This window comes from Triturus cristatus, chromosome 10 (assembly GCF_964204655.1).
Source record: "Triturus cristatus chromosome 10, aTriCri1.1, whole genome shotgun sequence".
NCBI lineage: Eukaryota > Metazoa > Chordata > Amphibia > Caudata > Salamandridae > Triturus > Triturus cristatus.
Genome location: NC_140593.1, coordinates 1,021,866,210 through 1,021,881,877, shown reverse-complemented (window position 1 = coordinate 1,021,881,877; position 15,668 = coordinate 1,021,866,210). Strand labels below are relative to the sequence as shown.

Here is a 15,668-nt window from a genome sequence, read left to right as displayed (position 1 = left end):
CACTCACTGCGGTCTTCATTGGTGGAGAGAAAATAGATACCCAGACACCTTTCCCACTTGCCTTGAATGACCACCATATGATTCCGTTCACCATCACATCCCAAGAGCAGCACAAACTAACAGGAACATTTGACATCATAGGTTCACCTTCGTAGGATTCCCACTGATAGTCACAAACCTAGAATAGTCACGCCTGTTTGTAGGGACCCGGTAATAAATACGCCTGCTTACCTGCCTTTCTCACTGACTGACTTTCCATTTTGTCAGAAAGTGAGAAAAAGGACTCTTAAAGCTAGAGAAGGGATGAGATGAAAATTGGAAGTACTCTGGACAGAGGGAGAAAGGAAGAAGTATATGAAATGAGAGGGCGCTCCTGTGACTGCACCAGGTTCCTCTTGTAAAAAAAGGCTCCCATAGTGGTTGATCCAGGTAGAGAAAACTCAGAAAACCTGACCACCATCACTTGAGGCACCTCCCGGCCTTCTCAGGAGCACCAATCGAACATTCATGCCATCAGCATTAAAGTCTTGGTCATCAAGAGGGTCTAAATCTCCTACAACATTGACACTTAGAGCTCAGTTGCCGATCACTACTTCTACGGTACCGCCTCCTATGATGCCAGTTCCTTCAACGGTTAAGATGCCAGAAATGGAACAAGCCATGACACTTGCCCATCTTCAACCTTCCACAGCACACTCAATGGTGATACCTCTATGACACCGTCTTTCGACACCAACACACTCCACTGTGGCATCTTTGATGTCAAGACATCACATATCGGTACCGAGAATGTCTGTGTCTCCGGAGTGGATCATTAGGTCAACGTCGAGAAGATCGATATGGAGGCACTCTATGGTTTCAGTTAATAATGTGTCTTCTACTCGCTTTGATACAGCCATCCCTATGGCATAGCCTGTATTTCCGATGAGACCAAGACCCATTGTCCCAGCAAAAGATCCACTGCAAGAAGCTTTGTAGCCACTACTTTTACCACCTCTTACATAACCTCCCATGCCACATCAAGTCCTCACTCCTCCAACACCGGTAACTCCAGAACCACCTCTGCCACAAGACACTACAGTTCCAGCCATTCCACAGCTGTCAGAGTCTACTAGACCTAGTCATCTGTGTACTCCTGACTGGTATAGGGTGACCAGGCGTCCCGGATTTGCCAGGACAGTCCCGATTTTCACCAGCTGTCCCGGCAGATTTTGGAAAACTTAGTTAATGTCCTGCTTTTTAGAGAGTGTCAACTTAACGCAGCTGGAGGTGCCTTTTTAAGTTTTTGGAAGCAGGGATAGTAAGCAGCTGTTATAAGAAAGCAGTTTAATTAACAGGCATGATATTAGCTTTAAAAATCACATTTCATTTAGTTTTAGTGCCTCTTCTGCAGTTCTTTGCTAATGAGCGCTATCATTCTGTGCACTTGTTTAAAGTAAAATTGTAGTCCTTGTAGTCTTGTGAAATGTCCCGGTTTTTGGCTTTAAAATTCTGGTCACAGGGCATGCCCAAGATGGCGGACACGTGAGATCTTTTCATCGGTTTCTCCGTCCCTGCCGTTTCTCTAGCTCGACATAGCTCCCTTCCTGTCTGCTCCAGCGGGTTCCTTCAATTGCTGGGGGGCACCTGCCTCAGCCCTGGTACCTGCTAACCCCGTTGACCCCCTCACAACCTCAGTTCTGTGCCTGGAGCTATGGCCTGGGGGTCTGTGTGGTGAGATGGCAGCCACTGACGGGAGGTGTTGAATCACGGCCCATCCTTCACCCCTGCCAGCAGATTGATATAATTTGCGCTGGGACTACCCTGCGTCAACCAAAAATGTGATGAATAGCTCCTCCCCAGGGCTCCCTGGACTGTGTCTCTGGCGGGCTCAGCCTCCACCAAGAGCTGGGGCGGGTTGAAGCTGCCCTTCGGGCCTTCGTAACACACACCACCACCAGTAAATGAGAACAGCACCGGGGGCACTTTCTACATACTGCGGGAATGTTGGATGCTGAGTGTGCCCCCTCCCTTCCCCCTTGCTGTTACAATTGGGGAACCACATTGGGCCCCAGTGCACCTACGGGCTGGAAGCAGCCTGCCGGCGCCTTCCTGTGTCCCTAAGTGGAGGGGGCTGTGCCTTGATTTGAGTGGAGGCGATGCATCATTGAGCTCTCCACTTCAACGGAGGCCCAACTTCTCTGCTAGCTGCCCTCCTTTCATATGGCCTTCCCAGTGTACTCCTTCTCCTCCTGTGGGACCTACCATCGGCCCAGCGTTGACTACAGTTCTCTCTGGCAGGCCCACATGTGTAAGCTTTCCCCAAGGAGGCAGGTGTGATGCATTCCAGCTTTCCGTGAGGGGTCGAGTGAATACCACCCCTTAATTCTTTCGCTTGCCATGGTTCACTAGGACTGGGACAGCCTACACTTCATATTAGACCGGAGGAAACTACAACGGGGGCCTTTGAATTGTATGATTCCCTTGCTGCCTTGTCCTGTTTACCAGTAGCCTTTACCAGCACTGCCTGCTCTACTAGTGGCTGAGCTTTTTGGGGACACTGAACAACGTTTGGACGCTGTGCGCAGATGCACACCGTTTGTCTACTGCATATCCTCCCACATTGGGCTGACCACAACTCCTCTCATAGTGCTTCTACCTGGCTTCTCTCTTCTCTTGACGGTTTGCCTGCCCCCGCAAAACACCAGGGGCCCGGCTACCTATTGGCGGCCCATCTGTAGCTGAACCCAAGAGGCTACTAATACCCCCACGATCTGGGACCGACGACTCCGGGTCCCAGGGGTTGACACGGAGCTCTCTTCTCTCACCTAGCTCCACCCTTTAGGGGTCAACGACTCTCTTCAACTTCTAACGTGAACTTTTGGACCGCTGGTGTGTCCCTATTCTGGAGCCATCTCTCAGGTTCAGATGAATAGTAACCCCCAATATGTTGGTGAGCCTGTAAAAAAGCTGCCTTTTAGACTTGCTGCCACTTTAAGGGGCCTGGACAACCACACACCTTCTTCTCTTTTAGCAGTCTATTCCAAGATCTCCAGGTTCTTAGCTTTAATGTCCGGGACCTAAACAATACTTTCAAGTGGGCTGCTTTGCTCTCGCTCTTAGACCAATCTGGCTGTGATATTTGTCTCCTTCAGGAGACTCACTTGCTAGCTAAGGGTAACCCCAGAATGCATTCATGTTGGTTCATGCGTCAGCTCTGGTCCTCGGGCCCCTCCAAGAAGAATGGCAAAGCTATTCTTTTCTCTCTGAATTTTCGAGGTGAGGTATTATCTACTGTTGGAGGTTAAAGGACGTCTGCTCGCAGTCCGAATTAAATTGGCTTTACCTAAGCCAACATCTGTGCCCCAAACAAACGCCAAGAACCTTAATTCCCCAACATCTGCCCTTAACACTCCTGATGCTGTTATTCTTATAGAGGGAGACTGAACCTAGTGAGGGACCCCTACCTGGATCGCTCCGGCCAGATAGGTGCCTTTCCCACCTCAAGGATATGATGGTTAGCGGATTGTGGGCTGTATGATGTTTGGCATCAACTCCACCCCTCCTCTAGGTATTACACATTTTAGTTTGCTCGGATAAAACATATGCTAATATCAATCACTTCCTAACAACCTCATCTTTGGTAGCCCATGTTCCAGAAGCAGTCATTGCGCCTGGTAGCTTTCGGATCATGTCCCTCTCTCCTTGACCCTCCGACTTGATGTCACCCAGGCCTCATTGTTTCGCTGGTGACTTAAGAGATTCTCTATTGCAATCCTTTACTATGGTCAGATCTTTGCTGAAAACCCTGACGGACGATCTTCAAATCAATGACACCAAGGAGGTTTCTTTGCCGTCGTTATGGGAGGCCCTGAAACTAGTGATGAGGGGAGAACTTATAGCCTTCTCTGCGGCAGAAAACCACAAACGTTGGGACAAATGTCAGCTCCTGCCGAAGTCGGTTGCAGAACTTGAGGCTATACATAAACGCAGAGGCGCCCCTAGAATTTGAATTAGAAGAGAGCTAGAAAGACCAGGCTTCTTAAGCGCCTAGACCTCAATAGTACAGACTATGCCCTCTTACGCCTGAAGCATAAATACTACCTCTGTAGCAATCGCTGTGGGCGTATGCTAGCTCACCGCCTTTGAAGCAAAGTTCTTTCTAGCTCAGTGAAGATGATCCGTACCGACTGCTCTACAGAGGTTCATTCCGGCACCGAGATCGCCTTCCAAAGCCTTTTTAGGTTCCTTTACTCCTCCTCTGAATGGTCCTAAGGGAGATCCCTCACAATATCTTCGCGACTTGGTCTTGACTACACTTCCAACAGTGGATGCAGCTGCACTTGATCAACCCATATGCTTAGATGAAGTAATTTCGTCTATCACTCCCGTAAAAAACACCTTCTTCCATGAGCTTGCACCCCTCCCGACACTGCTGTACAATTCATTAGTTGATGCTGGCTCTGTTGTAAGCATCTATCTTGGTTATTCCCAAACTGAGCAAGGATCTCCCACATTGCGGATCTTACAGACCCATCTCTCTTCTTCCACCACAGAAACAAACGGGTCCCTATGTTTGCTGGACCCATTCGTTTCTGTGGTGGAAGTTACATTGATAGGGAGAACATGAGCGATGGCCCCTGGCCTATAGGCAAATCCTCTCCCTCGGACCCAGCAGTGGTGGGGTCCACTGTGTTCAACTATCTCTCTTCTTAACACCAAGATTTTTATCCTAGCACACTTCTTGAATCTTTTTATGCCGTGTTTGGTAGACCTGGATCAAACTGGATCCATTTCAACACAGCAATGCGGAGACAACAAATTGCCTCATGCACCTTATAGATAAACTATATGTCACAGAAAGAAGCCTTCTGTCTTTCTGTTGGCGCTGAAAAAGCATTTGACTGCGTGTAATGGCCCTATCTCTTCGTGACTCTAAGATATTTTGGCTATGGCGACACATTTTTCAGATGGGTCAGCTGCAATTACAGCGTCCCTGTGCTTCTGTCCAGGTCAATGGTGTGTCCTCCTCCACATTCTCTATATTATGTGGAGCACATCAAGGATGCCCCCTCTTCCTCCTCCTTTTGGCTCTCTATATGAAGCCCATGACGCAACGACTAATGGACAGTCCGCATATTTTGGGAATCACTTTTGGTGGTGACCGACATCTTACTAGCCTTTATGCTGATGTCATTCTATCATTATCCGACCCGATGACCTAGTTGCCTGCGTTACTTGAAGAAATGTGATTCTTTGGAGAGGCCTCTAGCTTCAAGGTTAATCTACAAAAATCCCAGATTTTGAATCTTTCAGTCACTTCCCCACGCAAAGCTGTCCTGCATTCTAAATTCCCTTTGTCTGGGCTGAGGAAGCCACCACTTCCACTATCCAAGTAGCAAAGATTCTTCCCAAAACCCTGGCCTTAAATTACGTTGTCCATCTCTCCCAGAGGAACAATACCTTGTCTTCTTGGAGCAGTCTCCACCTCTCATGCACTGGTTGTATAGCAGCTGTCAAAATGACTTCCCCCACAAATGGTTTTTATCTTTCAAACACTCACTCTATCCCCCACGTCCAATAGAATCCGCTCACTACAAATAGCCATTCTTAGATTTATTTGGGACGGCAAGAAACTGCAAGATAACCAAAAGATTTTATGTCATCAGAAACAGGACGGGGGTTTGGGACTCCCCTCAATTGCTCGCTATTACCAAGCTACACAGCTTTACCATTTAGTGGAATAGAATCGTCATGTTTCTGAGAAACACTGGTCCTTTATGGACCTAGTTGTTGCTGGCTCCCACATCTGGAGGGAAGTTTGGGTCCCACGCAAACATCGAGCTTGGGGTTTGTACTCCTTGCCAGTGACAAATTCAACGCTCAAAGTGTGGGACAGCATAGCTCTTCAATCTGGTTTGACGGCGTTTCCCTCCTCAATGACACTGATTCAAAATAACCCCACCTTCCCCCTGACCAAGACGCAGAGGCGTTTAAGCACTGGAACGATGAGGGATGTAAACGCGTATGCTCCCTTTTTCATCACAATGGGATTGTTCCTTTCTACCAACTAAAGTTGAACTATTCTCTACTCCCAGCAGACTATATCCCCTATTTACAGCTACGCACTGGGTGACATAATTGGGATATAAACAATGGCCATCCCGACCTGTGACCATCTTCGAGAAATGGCTGCTTCTTAAGGTTGATGATAAACATCTTATTACTGAACTATATGCTCTTCTTTCTAGAGAGGGTCCCATGACAAAGTCCAAAGGAGAAATACGGTGGGTGGGGAGTTAGGATAGCCTCTATCTAAAAAGGAATGGGAAGACATTTTTTACAGAGCACATCATACAGTGCACAATATGGCTAACACGGAGACGGCCTATAAGATTTTCTCCTATTGGTATTTAACACCAGCATGTTTAAATAGATGGAATCTGGGGCACTCTAAAGATTGCTGGTGTGGATGTAGACACACCATTTCACTCCTCCATCTTCTATGGCACTGCCCCAAACTCTCCCTCTTATGGGATCGGGTTTTAGATGATATTGACACCGCTTTTAAAATTTTTATATGTAGGTTTCCTGTTTAAACTATTCTAGGGTTGCCGAACCCCTTGACCTATCCTCTGCTCTCCAATTGCGGCAGACAAATGGCTTTGGCATTAGGAGCAGCGCAGCAAGTAATCCTATTCCTTTGAGGGACTGAAAAAATCCCTGACCATGTTACATGATTACATAAGCTCGACTCCAGGAAAATCACGCTGCCACAACAATAACAGAACACACCATCTACTCTGTTCGCTACGTCAGTGGGAGGGATTGTAACAAAACACCTGAAACAGTTGACTAGAATTACTGTTGACAAATGGGTCTTACAATTGTCGATAGAGGATACATCATTCAGTTCAAGTCTCCACCAACCGTAAATCCCCCGAAATGAGCAGCACAACACCAGCTGCTTCATCTTTTGGGGCAAATAACTACTGTATTCCAAAATCAAGCAATAGAACTGGTTCCTCCATTGCAAAAGAAAAAAACGGTATCTATTACTATATGCTTAGACAATTGGTTAATAAAGGTACACACTTCATATCTGGTACATAAGGACTTCAACTTCACTGTTGCATTATTAGACCCTCTAGGTCAATGTGTAAACCTAGAGAAATCAACCATGTCTCTGATTCAAAAGCATCTCTCAACACTGTCAGAGGAGAAGTGTTTCCTTCGGAGGCCAGAATGTGTACCATTTCTCTGAAATGTCACAAGTTATTATACGTCACAAGGCTGACAGAGGTAAGTCTCCTCTCACCTATGATCCATGGCCCCTTGCATTTTCTAACTACCCAGTGTTCATCTCTACATGAGACCACTACAGCACTGATTGGAAAACCAATGGTTGGAACTTCAAGTCGACTGGGAAGACAAAATCTCATTGAATCAACAGGCATAACAGTGCGTTCAGCAGTGGGGCAGAATCAATTCAGAGGAGTTGCATTCCACCATGATCTCCATACTCAGACTGTTGTGACTGATACTGCTCTTACTGGGTGGGAAGTACATCTAGACGATCTCACAATTCAGGGTCAGAGGTCTCCGCAACAATAACTATATCACATCAACTTACTCAAGTTCAGTGCAGTCCACCTCACTCTCAGCGCTTTCCTGCCCACACTACACACATACAGAGTTCTAGTACATATGGGAACCATCACAATGTATTATTTAAATAAACATAGAGGAACAAGATAATCAACTCAGTTGTTAGAAGCCCAGGTAATTTGGCACTGGTTGGTGGCAAGGAATCCAATTCTTGAAGCAGGGCACCTTCCAGGTCTACAAAACCATCAAGCACAACTATTGAGCAGATTCTTCTACAAACATCACGAGTGAGAGCTCAACGACAACGTCTTACCTCCTATCTTTTGGAATTGGGGTTTTCCATAAATAGACTTATTTGCCACTGCGTGCAATGTCCAAACTACAGATCCAGAATGTGGAACCCACAATTGATGGACAACACTCTTTCAATGACTTGGTAGAACAGATTCATGTATTCTTTTCCACCAATATCACTAATACCATTAGTCATCATGAAGTTTGGACGGACCCCCTCAACCACGATCCTCATAGCTCTAGAGTGGCCAAGATAATGGTGGTTTCCAGAGCTGCTTCACCTATCATTCAAACCCCACAAGACACTACCATGCAATCACAATCTAAGTCCCTTCTTCCCCTGATTCAGTATTACTGCCTCATGTGCGTACAACTACACCAATTACGTCTGCCATCCCCATGCTCAGGCAGCTTCCAGGCACGGAAAGCTCAGTGCTCCTACCATGCTTGCTTTTAGTGAAGGTTGGATAAGCCAAAATCACAGAAAATCGAATGCAGGGGAGACCGAAATCTTGATCTCTGTCAATTAGAACCACTCCCAACAAATTTTTCCTTGGTCCACAGAGTCCGGTTTCTGACCCAAACGACATGGTGAGGAATGCGTGACTACTCTTGTACTCTGGTCTGACCTTGGCTTCCCCATTTCAATGCGCTGGTCAAATCCTCATTCAACGTTTTAAAATTAGTAAGCTACATATTTGCTTTCTTGGGCTTTCTGCTCAGAGAGTACAAGCCCTACTAGAAATCAGACCAGGGTTCCTCCAGCAAAGGCTGCATACCCACTGTCCAAGTTGAATGCTGTTCTCAAATCTCCTGCTCTGGCATCAGAAACTGTGTTTCCACAAATCTACTTCTGATGGATACTTCTAATTACAGATTCATTGCCTTGTAATGTTCCATGTGCAGACTGGACCTGGAAACATTTGCCAGAGGTCTCTGGTGCGCGTAGGTGTCTCTGGCTCCATATCAACTCAGAAGTGGGGTCATGGTCACGTCACTGGAGCCATAAAGCGATCACCTTGGTGCCTAAAGTCAGTTCTCTTTTTTCCACACCTTTTGGCACGGGTCTAGTATGTGTGTCTTCACCTTGTTTGAGGAAAGAAATTTGCTGCTGTGCAGCTTATATTGTTATCTTTAAAAAGTCAGGATTCAAGCCCAGCCGAAACTGTGATGAACAAATGTTTATTACAGATCCACAAAAAGATTTGCTCGAGACACCACTCATCAAGGTGTGATCTTTGCCTGAAGATTAATCCGAAGGCAATAAAAGAACAAGGACCAAACATTTTATGGTTAGGGCAAAGGACAGCAACTGAAGTCATTGCAGCATTAGATTTGTTCTACAATCAGGACAGGGTAAAGGCTTCCTTCCCGCCCCTCTTCCTCATCACATTCTTCGAGGGGAAAAATGGGTCACCCCAAATATAAGCAGCACTCTTTTTCTTCCAGGAGATCCAAATGAAGCAATCCTAGGGCTTCTACACCGAAGCAACAGTTAGTGGAGTTGTCCCCTCCGTCGGCTTCAGCGACTTTGATCCTGCGTTGATACCCTCACTGTCTCTAATTTTCTTTCTACCGACATTAGGTTACACAGAGTTTCGTCAACGGGAATGGATTTAGCATCCCTGCTCTAAGTGATGTTAGAAATATTTCAAAAGGCAGCTGCCATATGGGCATGCCACCTGGCCCCACAGATCCATACAGTGGCTCAATTTGGCTCACTTCTGATGCTGATTGTTTCATTGGTTCAGTGTCCTCCAGCAGGTGTCATTCAGGTGCCTCTTTTTCTCACAGCTACTATTTTGGCGCTAGCACGGATGCAAGAACCAACATAGAGTTCAACCTCTGCACCAACATCGTTGATGACTTAAGTGCTAAAACCATCACTTGACTCGCCTTTTCCCCCCAGTGAAAAAAGTGAGGGTCACAAGTAATATGCAACTACTCTTTGAGGCAAAACAGGGAGGACACAGGTGGAAAACCCCTTAATGTAATTCCCTACTAATGGTTCTGCAGATTCAGCCCATTAGGAACCCAGTGAACTTGGCTTGTCTCCTTAGAAAGACAAAGATCCAGGTGCAGCCCCTCCAAAATTAGCCTCTTTTTATTTAGTTCTGAAAAAAAGTGACAAACGTTAGAACTTCTACCCTCAGTAGGGTATTGCCCTAACATTTTACCTAATGTTCTACAAACATCAACTCAATTTAATTAACCCCTGCTCCCCTGTAGTCAAGCATTGATAGGCATTGAGGAAACCCTGGTCATGACATACCACTACTCCCAGCGATTAGCAGATCTGTAACAAGGAGATATAGGCTACCTTCTAATGAGTCAGCCTTTCTTCCCCTTCACCTCTCTCCAGAGGGTAGTAAATCAGGACTCCTCCACCACTAGGCTAAACTTGGGTGCCTTTTTCTCTGACGCCCTAGATAGAGAGTCCACAAAATGAGAGGGTGTATGCAAAAATGTATTTTCCTCAGGGAGTCTGTGGCTAAGATCCCTGAATGCAGCATGCCTTCTGGGCAGCTGCACACATACACCTTATAGATTATGACAGCTGAGGTGGTTCCAATCTACCAGACCACATTTTACGATCATAATTTGTGACCGACAGAATGCAGCCCATCACATAATAAAAGCAGGGCTAAACACTATTGACTCCATCGCTCGGGCAATGAGGTCTACAAGCTCCCTAAGGAGACATGCTTGACTCTGTTCCTAATGCTTTTCCGGGGTTGTCCAAAATACTTTATTGGACTTTCCTTTTGATGGGGAGAGACTTTTTGGCTAAAGAGCTGGTGCTGCTTTAGAAAGGTTCAAGGAGGGTCTAGCTACAGGTAGGTCTTTTAGGTCTCCAAGCAACATCAAGAGATGATTTTCGCAAAACAAGGCCTTTTTCAAGGTCCTATCAGTATAAACTAGGCTAATGTTTATCAGCTACCAAGCAAAAGCTCGATTCCCTCAAGCACCAGTCCAGCTGCAGAAGAAAGTGCTCCACAAAACATCTTCAATTCTCCTTCTCTTCCTTCTCTCCAATACCACCATGGAAGCCACAGCTGTTTGGCCATAAAAGATGTTATGTGTATCAAAGGATTTCCTAGAGAGAGGAGGTGGGAGACCAGGAGCTGGATGAGAGGTTCTTGGTGCTCCTTGGTTTATGTCACAAACAAAATTTAGGGCTACTGTTCCTAAAGAGAAAGAGGAGATATCAACAGGTTGTGCAGGACTCTGGCAAATGCACGGTGGCAGTCGTTGTCCTCACACATCCCAAAGGAATGTCACGCTTCATCATAGAACTATTGCTCCTTGTTGCGCCGGCACTGCAATGCCCAACGGGTCCCCCGAAGGGTCACTTTGGCAGAGATCTTTTATTGGTATGCTGTTTGATGAATGCAAGGTAGAGTCTAGGTGGGGTGGTATCTCTTGTGTGATGACAGTTGACAGCTACACTGGCAATCTACACTATTTGCACAGTGGCATCGCATTTATGAAAGCTTGTGCCACTTAAACAATGAAATTTCCTTTTCTCATACTGCATGCCATGTATTATTGTGATCTGCGGCAATTTTGTTGTATGGGAGTACCAGCCTCAGATTCTTTAGGCTGAGAACTTTTACGTGTCTGGGCGCCACTCCAGCACCAGACAAACATTTTGGTCCACAATAAATGACATCCTGATCAATAAGACGCTCTTATGCCAGGGACATGATAATTCGGTCTCCTTTTTCTCTCCTGACAGGTTGGAAAGCCAACATCAAAAAGTAGGTACCACTCAAATGGCACATTTGTGGGTTAGGAAGATATACTCACTATTCCTGTCCTGATGAAGCCCCACAGATCCTCCTGACCACTAGGGGTGCGAAACATGTTGACTGACTAGAATTTAACCCTAAAGAGGGAACTCACATCAGACTACCAGGGTACTTTATGACCCAATTGGTAGCATTTACCTATAAAGGTTTTAATCTGGCAGGGCGGTCCAGTTATTAAAAGTAGTTGGTGGTCTCCCTGATCAGTTTTAACCCACATCACACATGATACCACCCACCTACACTGTACCTTGCATTCATCATACGGCATACCAATAAAAGATCTCCGCCAAAGTGACCCTTCAGGGGACCTGTTGGGCATTGCAGCGCCGGCCCAACCAGGATCAATAGCCCTATGCTGAAGCATGAAATCCCTTTGGGATGTGTGAGGGCACCATGAAACAGTCCTGCTGACTGCCACCGTGCATATGCACGAGTCCTGCACAACCTGCCAATATCTCCTCTTTCTCTTTTGGAACTGTAGCCATAAAAGAGATTAACCATCCTCTCCCAGTCAGTGGGAGGATGGGTACCTTCTTCTCTACAAGGCTGGAAGGCCATTAATTCAGACCAGTGGAAATAATGTTGATTTGTTCAATAAAGCGGTACTGAATAAAATTGACAAAAGGGTAATGCTCTGTCACATAAGAAATATGGGCATTAAAATAGTAACCTTACACATGGTGAACAAGAGACATTGAAACAGTTACAGTATGATCAAAATGTGATTATCAGAGGCAGACAAAGGAGGGAATATGGTTGTATTCAATTAGTCTGTAGGTGATAATGGGAACTATGGGCAAATAAATAATGCATTATGTTACCAGAAATTGAGTTATAACTCCATATTTGACATTACGAGACTAATTAACGTGAATCTGAAACAATGGCAAGGACTAGGGTGACTAAATTATGAGTATTTTTACTGATTGTACGTTTTGCCTAAAATACAGAAGATTCTGCTCCCCCCTCCAGGTAGACCAATTATTTCAGGTGTTAGAGGCCTGACAGCGAGCCTATCGGAATTTGTGGTATTTTTCTACACCCCTTAGTGACTAATCTTCCATCACACATACGAGACACAAAACATCTACTGAATATACTTAAGGATATGACCTGGGACCCCAGCATGACACTTGTTACCATGGATGTGGTCTCACTGTACACAAATATACTACATCAATATGGCCAATAGAGCTCATAGAACATTCAGAGATGCTGATAACTCAGTCAGATAATACTTAAGAATAATTTCTTTCTATTCAATGGGGAGTTGTACAGACAGTTATGAGGGACTGTGATGGGATCCATATTTGCACCATCCTATGCCAACCTTTTTATGGGTTGGTTTGAGGCGGTGCATATCTGGGTCCCATTGGGATCTAGATGGAACAATTGTATTTATCACTTTGGACGATACGTTGATGATTGTCTAATGATTTGGACTGGCAGTCAAGTGGAACTTAAAGAGTTTTTTAAGTTCATGAATGACAATACATTCAACATGTCCTTTACAATGGAATACAGCTAATAGAAGGTTGTGTTTCTGGATGTTGACCTCTATATTTGTGCTGACAAGATTAACAGCAGGATGTATAGAAAGATAACGTCCTGCAACTCTACTTCATGCCAGTAGGTCACATCCAAGATGCCAAATTAATTCAATACCTTTTAGAGAGATGATTAGAAGGAGGCGGAATTGTAGTGAGGATACAGAATTTGAAATGCAATATTACAAATATAGAGTAGAGATTTTTCGAAAATAAAGACACTGGTGAGATTAGTTACAGGTTATGACACATGTTCATATAAGGTACTTAAAGGACACTGGCCCTTAATTACCTTGGACCGAACCCTACAACCGTTTTTGACAGATCATCTCAGCATTTCCTGTAGCAATGGCAGGACACTATGCAATCTAGTTAGTCGTAGTTACTCCAAAACACAGCAGGCGAGTGCAACATGGCTATGTAAAATGACTAAGAACTCGTCCAAATGTGGAAATTGCATAATGTGCAGATTGTCTGTGGCTGGAGTTACAGATTTTGAATATAACAATTCATGAAAAGTTACTGTTCGCACACTTTGATTGTACAACAGAATTTGCTGTTTTCGTTCTAATTTGTAAATGTGGCAAGATATATGTAGGGAGTACTATCAGACCATTGAAAGATAACAAATCGCAACATTTCAGAGTGCGAAGCAACTAGATGAAAGATAACCTATAGCGACATATGCAAAAGATTGTGAGGCTCAAGATATAAATCCGAGCTTTAGGCTTCACAGGATTTAATCTGTGCAAAATGATGTAAGGAGTGAAAATTAGTAACTGAGGCTTAGATAATGCGAAACCTGATGGATAATGATATTGCATGCGGTGGAAAAAGGTTTGAATATAGATCATGAACTTCAATATTTCCTGGGTACTCAATTAGCATGACGGGGCTAGTGGCATATCTTCCTTATATAAACTCACACATCTTCCCCTTCTTCTCCTTTTCTCCATTACTTTTATTTGGGCTCCAAAAATCCATTGTGTATTTAAGCTATACCGCATAACTTGTACGTTTATTTAACTTTGGCTTATGGCAGATCAGTTTGGCACTGGAGTCACGCATTATATCTGTGTGACTTTTTAAGAACGACTTTCAGTACTGAATTAGCACCACATGTGGTTAACAGATGTGTAATATGGGCGATAGGACAGATAATTGGTTTTTACTTTTCAATTTGGAGGGCCATGTTATGTATCCACATTACACTGCATATAGAGCTGACTTGGAATAGTGCTGGTGATGTGTTAGCACTGCGTATGGTCAACAGATGAGCAATACGGGCAATTGGTCAAATATTTGTTTCTTACTTTTCAATGGAAGGATAGTGTCATGTAACTATATTATATTACATTTAGTGAAAAAATCTTGGGCTATTTTGTTTCATTATGTTCTAACAAGTCTGATTGTGTTCCTATTCTTGGACAAGATAGTTCGTAATGTCTGTGCTGTATTGACTAACAAGTGACTTTGAGAACACTGAGTTCGAAATTGCGGAATACTGTTTTGGAATTACTGACAAATATACAATTGTGTGCGACTTTAATTTGGGGTTGATTTTATGAACCTCTCTCGTTTTTCTTTCCTTTTATTCTACACTCTCTTACGTTTTCTCACCCATATTGTAGATGGGGCTAAGGTGGGACGCTAAATTTCGATAGTTATATTCAAGCAATGATAGCACTGATGCATGAGGTTGACGTGTACGGTGATGCTTTTATGATGTTTATGACTTCGCATCTATATTTAAGTTGATGTACCTGATGTTTTCCATAAGCAGCTTAACCTGGCAGACTGTAGTAAGATGGCACTGGTAGAGGACATAACATTTAGATAATCCGCCCTTAATGTCTATGACTCAGTAGCTAGTATAAATCGACATTACAAGTTGGCATAGATGTGGCACGCCATCATTCTTGAAGGAAGTACTCTCCTAGGAGTGAACAAGATATTACGGGTATAACATGAAATTAAAAGCTTCATCACTATGACATGGAGAAGGGTTTATCATATTTGTATCGGAGCTGCTATTACTGGCATGGGATATGACTAGCGGTAATTTTGGATGTTATATTGCTCATAACGGTAACGTTTGAATGATATGCATAGTGCAAAGGTTTTAACTTACATTTAAGATATTTAAAGCATTATGCTTATATTGATACACATATTGGGACAGTTCTCAACTTATACCTCAGATATTTTAAGCACTATGCTTACTTTGATCGTGGAGAAAACTTTATAATTAGGTAGTATTATATTTTTTGTGCCTCTGCTGATATATTACGTTCAGGTTACGGTATAGTTATGTTTTTATGTACGCATATGAGTATCATAAGATAATATGGCATGAGGAGACTAGTTCGATGTGATATCGTACAAAGAGTATGTTTGGAACATTTTAGACCATGATATCATAACATTT

General features: G+C 44.2%; 1 protein-coding gene across 1 annotated transcript in view; it reads left to right on the top strand.

Moving 5' to 3' along the window:
* The window catches only part of DAGLB (diacylglycerol lipase beta), a 211,297-nt gene that overhangs the window by 114,652 nt on the left and 80,977 nt on the right, over positions 1 to 15,668 (top strand). The gene's annotated exons all lie outside the window — the stretch shown is intronic.